This window comes from Danio aesculapii, chromosome 13 (assembly GCF_903798145.1).
Source record: "Danio aesculapii chromosome 13, fDanAes4.1, whole genome shotgun sequence".
NCBI lineage: Eukaryota > Metazoa > Chordata > Actinopteri > Cypriniformes > Danionidae > Danio > Danio aesculapii.
The window spans coordinates 1,110,192-1,123,391 of record NC_079447.1 but is presented as its reverse complement, the minus strand read 5'-3'; the positions used below and the strand labels follow the sequence as shown (position 1 = coordinate 1,123,391).

Below are 13,200 nucleotides of genomic sequence, written 5' to 3'. Positions count from 1 at the left end.
CTGTATATTTGCACTCACTACTTACTTCTATTTTTTTAAATATATTTATTATCTGTTTTTTGTCCTGTCTCTGTAATCCTGTTGCACTGTAGAAGCTCTGTCACCAAAACAAATCCCTTGTATGTGTGAACATACCTGGCAATAAAGCTCTTTCTGATTCTGATGTCTTTATCTGTGTTGACGATGACTAGCACATCTAAAGAGATATTCCATTGCATGGTTATGAACTGTGGTTAATGTGTGTTGCAGTTGTAGCCTGTGTTGGACATGGCAGCGGTTGAACTCCGCTGAAAAAGCGGTTACATCCCACCCGCCCAAGCAAACAAGCGACGTGCAACACTGAGGCAGCCCGGGTTGCCAGGTGTATGCAAAGTACTTGATTTGTGGATCAAATCCAATCCTGCCTCCAATCTTCAATGCTAATTTCAGCCTCACACTGCATAATATCACAACTCACAAGACAACTTTTCACCTCAACGAGAAATCTCATGAGATTTCTTCATACGGGATCTCATCACATCCCTATTAGGCTTGCTTTATTTTGGATAATTGTTGGATGAGGCATGGCATATTTTTCTAAAATTTATTTACTTTTATTTATTTATTTTTTTATATAGTCTTAAAAGTCTTGTAATAACCCCCAAATATCATCAGTGTCAATTAGTGCGTTATAAAGTGTATTAAAGATATTTAAGCTATTAACTACAAAAATATAAAGCAAAAACTTATCAATGTGGATGTCAATGCCACCTGCATTGTTGACAAATCAATCCACAGTCATAGGTATTATTTTAGAGTTGTCATCTTTACAAAATGACAGTAACGGGAAAACCTCAACCCAGCAGTTTAGCCTCTTACAACTGTGAAAGAAATCCCAATGGATCTTTCATTCAAGTGAAGGCTTATGCACAGAGGAGGACATACGAGGAGAAATAGTGGATCAGCTGTCTCGCTTTCTGCTAGATTTGTCACTCAAGTTTGAAAAGAGACTAAAAGGTCAAGAAAGAAGCAGCAAGAAAACTGAAATCCACACGTCAGAAATGCTGAATGAGCCGCAGAGCTGACAGTATAGGTGGGATATGGAGAAACAGTCACGCAGAGCAACATGACAGTCTCCCCACTGCCTCAGAGATAATGTGATTGACGGCCAATCAAGTCTGTAGGTCTGATGGAGCGACTGCTTTACAAAGGCCATCAATGATGATAGCCCACGTCCCACGGGTAGCATTATGGGTATCTGGGTTGACCTTCAGTAGGACAGATCTGCCGTCATCCATGACACTTATCAGCCCTACTGTAACTTAGAGGTTACAGAGAGTTTAGAGTTAATTGCAACATCAGCTTCAAATAGAAATGCCACAGAAATTATTATTATTTTTTTTTTGGTTTTTGGCCAAAAGAGAAAAACTGGCAAAAACATTTGCCAAAAAAAGCAAGAGCAGTGGAAACACACAGTTGAGTAACTTGTGGATTACTGTAGGCTAAAATGAAAATCAAGATTTATTTTGCTTAAAATCAAGATGACGATTCTGTAGATGTGAAATAAAGGTTAATATGAGTAGGCTATTATTATTATTATTATTACTCAAACATACAGTAAAACAACAACAATATCAGGTCTATGTGTAGCTCTACTGTTGGTTAAAATGCTCAAATTTGTATAGACTTGGAATGGTGGACTTGAACAAACTTTAAATGTCCTGGTTGTTAATTCACACTAAAGTGACAAAGAACATTATTAACATTATTACTAAGAACATTATTAGACCATTTTATTCACAAGTAATACGAGACATTTGTCATCATCAGATTCCCTCTTGCATTATATTCAACATTATATAGGCTAGAGTAGTTATACTGACACTGTTCAACATTTATTTTCATGCACAACACTTTGTGTTCACTATGAAAGAAAAAAACAGATCAAATGCTTGTCATAATCATAACTTTAATATGATTGTCTAAATGATGTGTGCACCGGTTTCACTTTCATTGCTGAGTGCACTGCTGTCATGGCTGCTGTCACTTTGAGGAAAAAACATACATGCAAATCAGATTTCCTGCACGGCGCCCAAACGATCGCTCTGTGCAACAAACTGAATGATATTATAACTTTATTAGCTGTTATTCACAGCCTATGCAGGTTCTGTTCACTAAAGTAGACTTCATTGGCAGGCACGCACGTGTACTCTTGGTAGTAAACAAACTGTGTCAGCTGATGTGTGATTTCGCGGCTGCAAATACGTCATTGCATTAAGACAGAAACAACATTTTTGGGTGAATTATACCTTATTATAAATACAGTACGTGACACTTTTAACGGCATTTTAATGGGTCCATGTTGCAGAGCAACGTATATAAAACACGAAGACTTGTGCGGCTTAATTTACGCTTATCTCCTGACCGTGATAATATGATTAGGGATGTCCCGATACAACATTTTAACTTCCAATACGATACCGATATTGCAGCCTTCAGTACTGACCGATACAACTCCGATACAATAATCAGCACAAATTATGAATACTTTTACCTATTTCATTGAGCTGAATGTATGAACGGCTAGATCAAACTGAGAACAAAAGTCAGCAACAGTAAGTACAGAAAAACGACCAATTTATTAACTATTGGTTGCTTACAGGGGCGTTGCTAGACATAAAGCTCTACTGGGGCACCAAAAAATAAATAAATAAATAAATAAATAAAATAAAATAAAATAAATATATATATATATATATATATATATATATATTATTTATTTTTTATTTATTTACTTTTTATATTTATTATAAATAAAAGTATTCTTGTTATTATACAATCATTATTCTAAATAATCTTAAATGTAACTTGAAAACAATGTTTAGATCTAAGATCATTTAAGAAATCTTTTGCATAAATATTAATTTTATTTGAATTAAATTCTATAGACAATTCAATAAAATACAAAAAAAAAAGATGTGTTATTGAATTATCTGTTGTCTTACACTTGACACATGGTGGAGAATTAAGTTTATTAAGTCTTTACCTCCCTGGCTCGTCATCCCTCCTTTTTGCTTCATACAAAAAAAAATCAGGAGGCATGCTTAGTAAGATCACCGCCATATTGTTTAAACTTTAGTTTTGTCGACTTGCTAAACAAAACGGCAGTTTTACAACGCATGAGCGGCGCGTGACAAGTAAGTAGCCTGCTTTTTTGGTGCGCAAGTTAACTACTGGGACTCGCACCGGCAGAAGAGCAGCGCGTGCGAGAGGCGCACACGCGGAGAGGCGCAATTTCTCTGCGCACACGCGGAGATGCATCAGTTTGCTTTTTTATTAAACACGCTGCTTTCACCAGCGGTAGTTCGGTTGCACATAGAGAATAACATCTTTATTTTGGAATTACCACTCTTAATAAATACACTTGCATATGAGGTACATCATATCTCAATGCATTTACTGGGGCACTGGAGATTTTTACTGGGGCACGTGCACCAGTCAATTGGGTCTAGCGACGCCCCTGGTTGCATAAATGTAAACATTTTACATAAGAATATAAAAAAAAGAATTAAAGAATAAAGTGAATTATAGAAGTGAATAAACAAAAATATTTTTAAAAGTGCAAAATACTAATTACTTAAGTTATTTATTTTTTAAGATCAGCGAATGGTAGAAATAGCTGAGAGCAGGAACATAAGAAAAACAATATTGTTAACTGACCAACTGCTGAAGATTAAGTGTCCGAAGTTTCAATTTCACACACAGATTCACACACAGATTTGATCCAGTTTCGAGCTGAAGAATATCTGTCACACTGAGCACCAGAAATAAGTTATTGTTATAAGTTATTGTTAAATGAATAAAAATGTGCAGTGTGGTTAGTGCAAACATTCACATGACCAGAGCAGTTTAATCTGTATTTGTATCATAAGAAGATTATGGCTGTATCAATGTTCCCAAACCTTATTAATTTTATAATAATATATTTTGCACATATTATTTTAACATAAATATACTTGCCCCCCGTTAGATTGAAACGCACCTTTTCTCCACAGTACATACAATAATGTCACTTTTAAGAATCATTTTATCAAAATTCATTTTATTTGCATAATATATTGCACAGATTCCACCCTACTTCCCACATGGGAAAAGTCCGACAATGTAAAGAAAGACAGAACTGCAAACTCATGTGCAAAGCGGACACTGTTTAGCGAAAGCAGAATCCGGGACATGTTAGGCGATTTAGAAATCCTGGCTGAATGCATTTAAGTCTCAAATAGAGGACATGTCCAGGAAAAGAGGATGTATCGTCACCCTAAATAATGAGCTGGATCAGTTTATTTAGAAAAAGGCTTTTCTTCTTTTTTTCTTTTCTTGACTGAATTGTAAACGTTTTCTCTGAGGCTTGCATGATGTGCGATTCGCCGCCATTCTGTGCCTTACGTTGCTTAGCAGCGTATACAAAATGTAAAGATCGCTTGACGTCAAGTAAATAAACCAGTAGAGATGTGCCGTTGTTGAGCGTCAGCATGTGCTACCGTCACAATAGCTTTCTATCGTAATACACCATAACATAGTGTGAAGAGCATGTTAAATCTTCAAGGGACTTTGCTAGCAAGCTGTGTTGTGATCACGTGGGCTTTGCACGTGCTGGCTCTGGATAGAATGGCTGTAATGCAGTTTAGAGCAGATCGGACTGCTTATATCGGAGATTTTTAACGCAGTCCGATATAGTTTTTTGGACTGATACCAATATCACATCGGGACATCCTTATATAATTGGCTGAATCGTACAAAAGCAGAATTATGATTGTGTGTACAGTCGAATAGAGATCGCGATCTTTTTCGATTAATCATGGAGCCTATTGTGGATATAATTTGTGGATAATCTACTTGTTATCTATACATATACTGCACATGCTCATTGCAAAAAAAAGCAAAGATCACGCAAATACCTCACCGACAGGACATTTCTATGTAGTATACTTGTTCGTGCTGCTTTCAATAGCATTACTGTGTTGTCATGGCAACACTGGTAAAATCAGGCCTCTCGGCTTGTTTACGGTCAACAAAACATTATTGTCAATAAAATGTTGTATAATTAAGAGTTCAATTTAAAACTGTTTATAAACTAATTTTATATTTAATAAAATGAAATATATATTTATATTGGTTAAACATTTTAAAATAGGTGACATGGTGGCCTCACAGTAAGGTCGCTGATTTGAGTCCCGGCTGGGTCAGTTGGCGTTTCTGTTTGGAGTTTGCATGTTCTCCCTGTGTTGGCGTCCAAACACATGCGCTATAGAGGAATTGACGAACTAAATTGTGCGTATGGGTGTTTCCCAGTACTTGGTTGCAGCTTGAGAGTATCTGCTGTGTAAAACATATGCTGGATAAGTTGGCGTTTTTTTATGCTGTGTCGATCCTTGGTAAATATGGGACTAAGCCAAAAGAAAATGAATGTTTTTTATAATCGTTAGAGGCCAAAATCTAAACCTAAATTGAATTTTGATTACAATGCAAAAGTCCAAATGGACCAATGAGACTTTCGCAAAACCTAAGCCAAGTTTCCTGATATTATGGTCCATAACTTACCCCCAAACTCTCAGCGATCATGTATTTGCCTTCTTATTGGCCATAGGTCATTGCCAATGGGTTGTTGTTGTTGTTTTTCAGTCATTTTTCAGACATTTTTGAATAGCTGACAGGTCCAGATATTTAGCATGCTAAATATTCCATGAGCATCAGCAACACATCTGCAATTTCTCTTAAGGCGTCTTTGATGATTCACATGCATGAACTGGCACTGATTTCAGGCATGTTGACAATTTAACAAAACACGTTGGCAAGCAAATATCAGGGGAAAAAACCATGAGCATTAGTCCTCACATACCATGCCAACATGCTAAACACACATGTGTGTGCATGACCTACATCTTCACAATGTCTTGCTTTTACTCAATATAACAATCACTTTGAACCTAATTTTTGCATTTACAGGTCTTGAAAATTCCTTATGTAAATGAATGACTGATAATATTTAAATGTTATTCATGACACATTTCTGCTGTACTTTCATTCACATGCTATTCATAAACTGACTGTAATAAGCTTGAAAATAGTATTAGCGCATCTCAAATCACACTGTTGAAATGAGTACTCCAAAGCTACATAGGTGGACTATTATGTTCGGTACAAACACAAAATGAAGATTCATGATGCTGATGATACACTAGATCTGCACGATTAATCGAAAAAAGAATGCAATTTCGATTCGACCCCCTAGACGATCCTTATCGAGCATTTCTTTAATTCTGTCAATCATATTTTCAAGTTCAGGAGAGAAGCAAAGGCCCCCGCATTTCCAAATGGTGCTAAAAGACTCACATATTGTATTTATAAGGTATAATTCAGGGTCAATGACGTGACGTTAATTTTTTTGTGTTCATGTCATTTAAATTAATTCAAGAAGGTTACGGTTTCAAAATAAATAGGCAAATTACTTGCATACAATCTCTATTTTGAGGACCAAGTCTAATTGTTTTGGTTTTAATCCATTTTAAGATCTTTTTTAGGGGATTGTTGCAAGAATGTCAATGTGGTGTAACCAAAAAAAATTATACCAAATATTTTATTTTGTTTAAAAAAAAGTTAAAGTCTCCATGAAACATTGCATCAGCTAGTTTGGCATAATTTTAAATTAGACATATTTAACAGTAAATAAAGGTAAACATAGCACAATTGTTCTAAATATTATAATTAATTTGGAGAATTAATTATAATTAATTTGGAGAATGTCAAGATAGTGTAACCACCATTTGATGAGCCATTCTGTTAATATTGTGCACAACACCATGAGACAGGACATTGCATCACACACTCTTGATAAGAGAAATTGCTGCATGCACAGGTTAGTAACTCTCTTTAAAATGTGAGATAGTGTGACTTTTTAGGGTATGGTCAGCTATTCTTACATATGCATGTCAAATGGTAAGACCCCAGAAATGCACAGCTAATTGATCATTATTATAAAAATAAGTATCATCTTTAAAAATAACATTTGAAATATTCCCACCAAGCCCATGTGCTTACATAGATGTTGATGATAATGCCTGTCAAAATTGATTTTAAGTTGAAATGTCAAGCGGTGTAACTGGTTACACCATTTGACTTATGGCACGTCTTTCTGTTGGGGGCCAATTTAGTCAAATATCATTAGTTCATGATGCTGATTAAAAATGCAGTACAAATTAAAATACTATTTGAAACTATTTGTGTTCATAGTGTTGGATTATTTATTTATTTTGGTTTGAGAAAATTGTACTTAATCCCCAACCCTACTGTTTAAGCTCTTTAAAACTAGGATAAAGTAATTATACTGCACAACATAAAAGTTTTTTTAAAATGTTAATCCATGTTTCTATTTACACAACATACACACTTTCTCAAATAGCACACACATTCATACATTACGGCCAATTTAGGTTCTCCAATTCACCTTTGTCTTTGGACTGGGGGAAACTGAAGCTCCTAGTCAACTCCACACAGTAAGCCCTCCTGGTCCATCTGGGACTCAAACCAGCAACCTTCTTGCTGTGAGACAACTGTCCTAACCACATAAGCCAATATTTTTTTTCTTCTTGAGAAAGTCTTATTTCTTTTAGTTTGGATAAAATAAAAGCAGTTTTTAAAATGATTAAACAGTTTAAGGTCAATATTATTAGCCTTCTTAAATATTTTTTTCAATTGTCTACAGAACAAACCAGTTATTCAATGACTTGCCTAATAAATTTTACTTGCCTAATGAACCCAATAAAATTTTTAAATGTCACTTTAAGCTGAATACTAGCATCTTACAAATTATCTAGTTAAATATTATATGCTGTCATCATGGCAAAGACTACAGAAGAAATCAGTTGTTAGCATTTAGTAATTTAAACTGTTATGTTTAGAAATGTGTTGAAAATAATCTTCTCTCTATTAAACAAAACTTGGGAATTTTTTTTTTAAATAAAAAATTAACATGGGATAGGTAACAATTCTGACCAGTCTCTATTGATTGAGCGCACAGCCTTAAGCTTTAGAGGTTTTCATACTTAATGCGCTCGCTGTTCTTGTACTATTATTATTAAAAACTGGAGGTCACTCGGAGGAATTTTAATGATGAAAAGTTGTGAAGTCAGAAGTTACTAAACAAATTAATCTATCTATTGTTGAAATCAGAGTTATTAAACCCCCTTTGAGTTTTTTGCTCTATTAAACCGAAATCGGGGGAAAAAATTAACAGTAGAGCTAATAATTCAGGGGGTTTAATAATTCTGACTTCAACTGTGTAAAATAAATAGGTTGCGGATAAGTTAGGAGGACACTCATGAAAATGTTTTCCATGCTTTGTTGTCGGTCGGTTGTGTGTGTTTGCAAAAATTGGCCTTTAATCCTAGCACTAAGACAACAGCGAGAGAGCAGCAGTTTTTACATACTAGTGTTTTACGTACAGTGTTTGGCAAATTGCTCCTAAATAGCTTAAAAGTAAAACAGTGGATTTTTTTGTAATATTATCTACTTATTTTTCTTTTTCTTTTATATATATATATATATATATATATACACACACACACACACACACACACACACACACACACACACACACACACACACACACACAGTTAAAGTCAGAATTATTAGCGGCCCTTTTTATTTTTTCCCCAATTTCTGTTTATCGGAAAGAAGTTTTTTTTTCAGCACATTTCTAAACATAATAGTTTTAATAACTCATCTCTAATAACTGATTTATTTTAAGTTTGCCATGATGACAGCACATAAAATTTTACTAAATATTCTTCAGGATACTAGTATTCAGCTTAAAGTGACATTTAAAGGCTTAACTAGGTTAATTAGGGTAAAGTTAGGGTAATTAGGCAAGTCATTGTATAACAGTGGTTTCTTTTGCAGACAATCAAAAATATATATTGCTTAAAGGGGCTAATAATAATGATCTTAAAATGGGTTTCAAAATATTTAAACCTGCTTTTATTCTAGCTGAAATAAAACAAATAAGCCTTTCTCCAGAAGAAAAAAAATATATATATGCTTTACCATTGACTAAAGCATTAACATATGACAACCAAACCTCTCAAACGATTCAATAAATGAGTTTAATTCACTGCCTCTCAATGTGTAGACAGAATATGTACATTACATAACCTCATACAACAACAGTGCTTTGCTACTTTCCTGTTGAAAATGGAGAATAAACTTACACCTAGATCCAGTTTCCCTAACAACCACACTTGGTTATCCATTAGCATCATTTCCAAAGGTTGGCCATAGGGTTGGGCGATGTCGACCAATTTGGCATCATATGACGTCTAATGTGAAACATTGTAATGGACGATGGCATCGTTGTCATATAGGCAGCAGAGAATTAATTATTTATAAATAACTAATTAATTCATAACAAATTAATTATTTCTACCGTTTCAACTACCTGACCAGCGTTGTCTTTGTTTTAACCTTAACCAAATCATAAATAAATAAAAATAAGTTACACACAAATTACCACCTGTCAATCACTCTTCCCATGGACTCTGGCATGAATAGGCAGAATGAACTTATAATGTCATTATAATGGCGTCGACAAACTTGATTGTTAAAAAGGTGCACAACCAACAGGAACCAAACAACAGTATCTGAGGTTTTCGCTAAAATTACTAAGTACAAGCGTGAAAGCGAAAGACTGAAGCACTGACTCTGTGACACGTTACCTGATAGATTCAAGAGACCGAAGAGTCAAGATTAGATAGAGACGCAATCCAGCGGTAAACTGTCTGATGTTCACTGCTCTTTGTACTTAAGACTGCATGGAGCTCAGACGTGAGCATATGCTAGAGCGACAGAGTGTGTGTCTGTGGTCATGTGATGTGCGTTTTCAGCGGTAGTGTGGGCAGTTCAGAAATGTTAGATGACACGCCAGTGTGGACGTAGATCGTTTTCGTTCTTAAATGCCATTTTAAAACTAAGACATATTAGTGTAAATGGGGCCTAAGTGTGTATTTTTCGCAAACGGGTTGCTGCTGAGACGGAGGCAGAGAGGAGAATGCTGGCTCAGCATCGTGTTGTCCATTGGCCATCAGCGATGGACGATGACATCGTCTATCGACCCAACCCTAGTCGGCCGGCAACATTGCTTTAAAAGTTGCCCAGTGTAAGCACACTCAGGACTACATTTGAAAAAATAAAATATAAATAAATAATAAGAAAATATAATAAGCTATCCCATGATAACTCAATAGCCATTTTGTTCTCCTTTATATATCAGATGTTCAGTGTCTGTTGTGGTTTCTGTCAATATATATGTGCATCTTGTTATCTCTATTCCCATGTCGCATTTGTTCCCATTTCTTACTTTTGGACTGTACTCTTGTTCCTGCATTTGGATTATCTATATTCATGACTTTTCTAATAAGCTATGCTCGCATTTGGATGCTTGCCTCTTCTTGTCTCTGCACCAGTGGACAATTTAAATTTTTATAGTTTTAAATTATAGATTTACATTTTTAGTTTTCATTATTTTAGCACTTCAAATTTTCATGAAAATACTGTAAGCCTCGGGTCGACACCTAGATAAAGTCAATTATGAGCAGTTCTTCCTTAACATAGCTGTAATGCTGTACAATGAGTAGTTGACATTGCAAACCCAACAAGACAAAAATGCATATAGATACTAATGCGTATTTCTCATACGCATTTGTACGGAGCACCTTATAACTTGCATATTTATAACAAATCTGCACATACATTTCATCATCCAGAGCTCTTTTAGCTAACTGCATCTCCGTTTGATGTTTATCATATTTTCTCATGTTTAATTTGTGTTGTCACTTTATGTACACTAGAAGCTTCAATAGCCAAACCCGATTCTGATGCCTTTTCTATCTAAACATCATTTGATGATATCTACCTCAACTCTACCTCCTCAAAACTAGCAAATTCTGGGTCCAATGTGAGAATTGAGTAATTTATAGAGTGCCTGATCAACTTCTACATCCTCACACAGATAATCTCCCAGAATGTGACACTCTGAAAATCCTGAATCTGGAATTGTGATGATAAGGTGAGACGATGTTTCCCACAACTCCCTCCTAAAAAGTCATTTATGCTAATCCTGCTCATTCTGACTCCTACATTCGCTCTGCATGTCACGCTTGATTCCAGAGCTGCTGTGGGACTCACTTCTGCATATTCAGCCATATGACTGGGACACAGTCTGCAGTGCTGTAGTACATCCATTGTGTCAAATTGCATACTACAAAACATGTGATTTAGTACATTGGGAGATCATGTGCTCATTGTCATTTTAATAATAAAAAACATGTGCACAATTCAATGGAAACCTCGTGCTACTGTAGATACAGATAAACTAAAATCAAATTTGAATGCACTAAATACATTACAATACACAATATGCACTAAAATATTCCAATGAAAAAACAACACATCAAATTATTCATATTGCATTCATATTCATGGTTCTGTATTGCTGCTCTCTAGTGATTTGAAGTGCTTTCATCGTCCTTATTTGTAAATCACTTTGGATAAATGCGTCTGTTAAATTAATAAATGCAAATGTAAAATACATAATGAACCAATCAAGTGATTTTTACCTTGACTATAATGAAAAAAGCATAAACATAAGCCAGCCAAACATCTCAAACGCCTTAATAAAAGAGTTTAATTCACTGCTTCTCAGTGTGTACTGCATATGTACATTACATAACCTCATACAACAACACATGCACAGATTCACCACATTTATGAAGTCTGAATAGGATAATTGAATAAAAACCGCGCTTTATACGGACGAATCCATTAAGTAAATCAAACATTTCACTAAAAAACATTTCTCTACCGCTCCAATCTGATCCTTTTACGTTTAAAATAAGTTGGGAACACAAAATTAGTTCATTCTAATGGAAAAACGTACTATTATTGGGAACCGAGTAACCGCGTCACAACCCAGTTTTACCTCAGAAATCCAGTTAGATCTTCTCAAACGCTTCTTACCTGTGGCGCCGTGGATAAACGGGCATTTCTCAGAAATATCAGGACGAGTTGAGCACACGAGTCCACGGAAACATCGATCTTCTCTTAACATCCGAATAAAAGTGGTTAAAAGCAGCGTTTTTCTCCGGTTTATGGAGCAAAGCGTCCGCGAAGCTGCTCGACACCAAATGAACCCCACGCGGAGCGCGCGCACTGACTGGGAATGATTTGCGCGCCAAACGCGCGCGCTTTCCGGTTTCTATATATTCGGTTAACCGGAGATCCGCGCTTCAGATCGACGACCATGTTTGCTATCTGTCGGTGATCCGTTTCAAGTTAATCGGTGGTCTGTTAACGCCATAATGACAGGTAACCGTAGTAAAAATCTACTCTCTGACTTTATTCTAATCCGTTGGGATTTCTAGTCTCTCCTGAATGTTTTCATCATCTGAATGAGCTCAAAAGCCATCGAGGTTGACAGGAATTAAACTAGATCATTAGTTTAGACGTTAGTTTAATCAAACTATTACGTATGTATTCCTGTAGCATAAACAGTAGATCATATTGTTAGCAACACGAGTCTTGGGTCCCATTCCTAGCATCACAAAAACTAGCAATGGTTTATTATTGTTGAAGATTGTTTGTCTGTTTGTTTTTTACCTTATTGTATAATCAAGATAATCATTTTTAAATACAGCAACCCCCTGGTCTATTTGTGGTTACCATAGTTTAACTACACTTACATTTTGATCTCGTTTTATTTCATTTGTTGTACAACCATGGTGCATTTTCATAATGGCTGGCAATGAGTGAATATTATTCTAGTCTCACCTGAATGTTTTCATCATCTGAATGAGTTCAAAAGCCATCGAGGTTGACAGGAATTAAATTTGATAATTAGTTTAGTCGTTAGTTTAATCAAACTATTATTTATGTATTCCTGTAGCATAAACAGTAGATCATATTGTTAGTATTCCTAGCATCACAAAAACTAGCAATGATTTATTATTGTTGAAGATTGTTTGTTTGTCTGTTTGTTTGTTTTTTACCTTATTGTATAATCAAGATAATCATTTTTAAATAGAGCAAACCCCTGGTCTATTTGTGATTACCATAGTTTAACTACACTTATACTTTGTACTCGTTTTATTTTATTTGTTGTAAAACCATGGT

At 35.3% G+C, this 13,200-nt stretch overlaps 1 protein-coding gene across 1 annotated transcript in view; it reads right to left on the bottom strand.

Moving 5' to 3' along the window:
* Positions 1–12,206, bottom strand: part of LOC130239655 (gamma-aminobutyric acid receptor subunit pi) — a 111,988-nt gene extending 99,782 nt beyond the window's left edge. The window contains exon 1 of the mRNA XM_056470941.1: positions 12,049–12,206. The gene's annotated coding sequence lies outside the window, so the exon portion shown is untranslated. The remainder of the gene's footprint in view (positions 1–12,048) is intronic.
* Between the last annotated feature and the right edge of the window lie 994 nt (positions 12,207–13,200).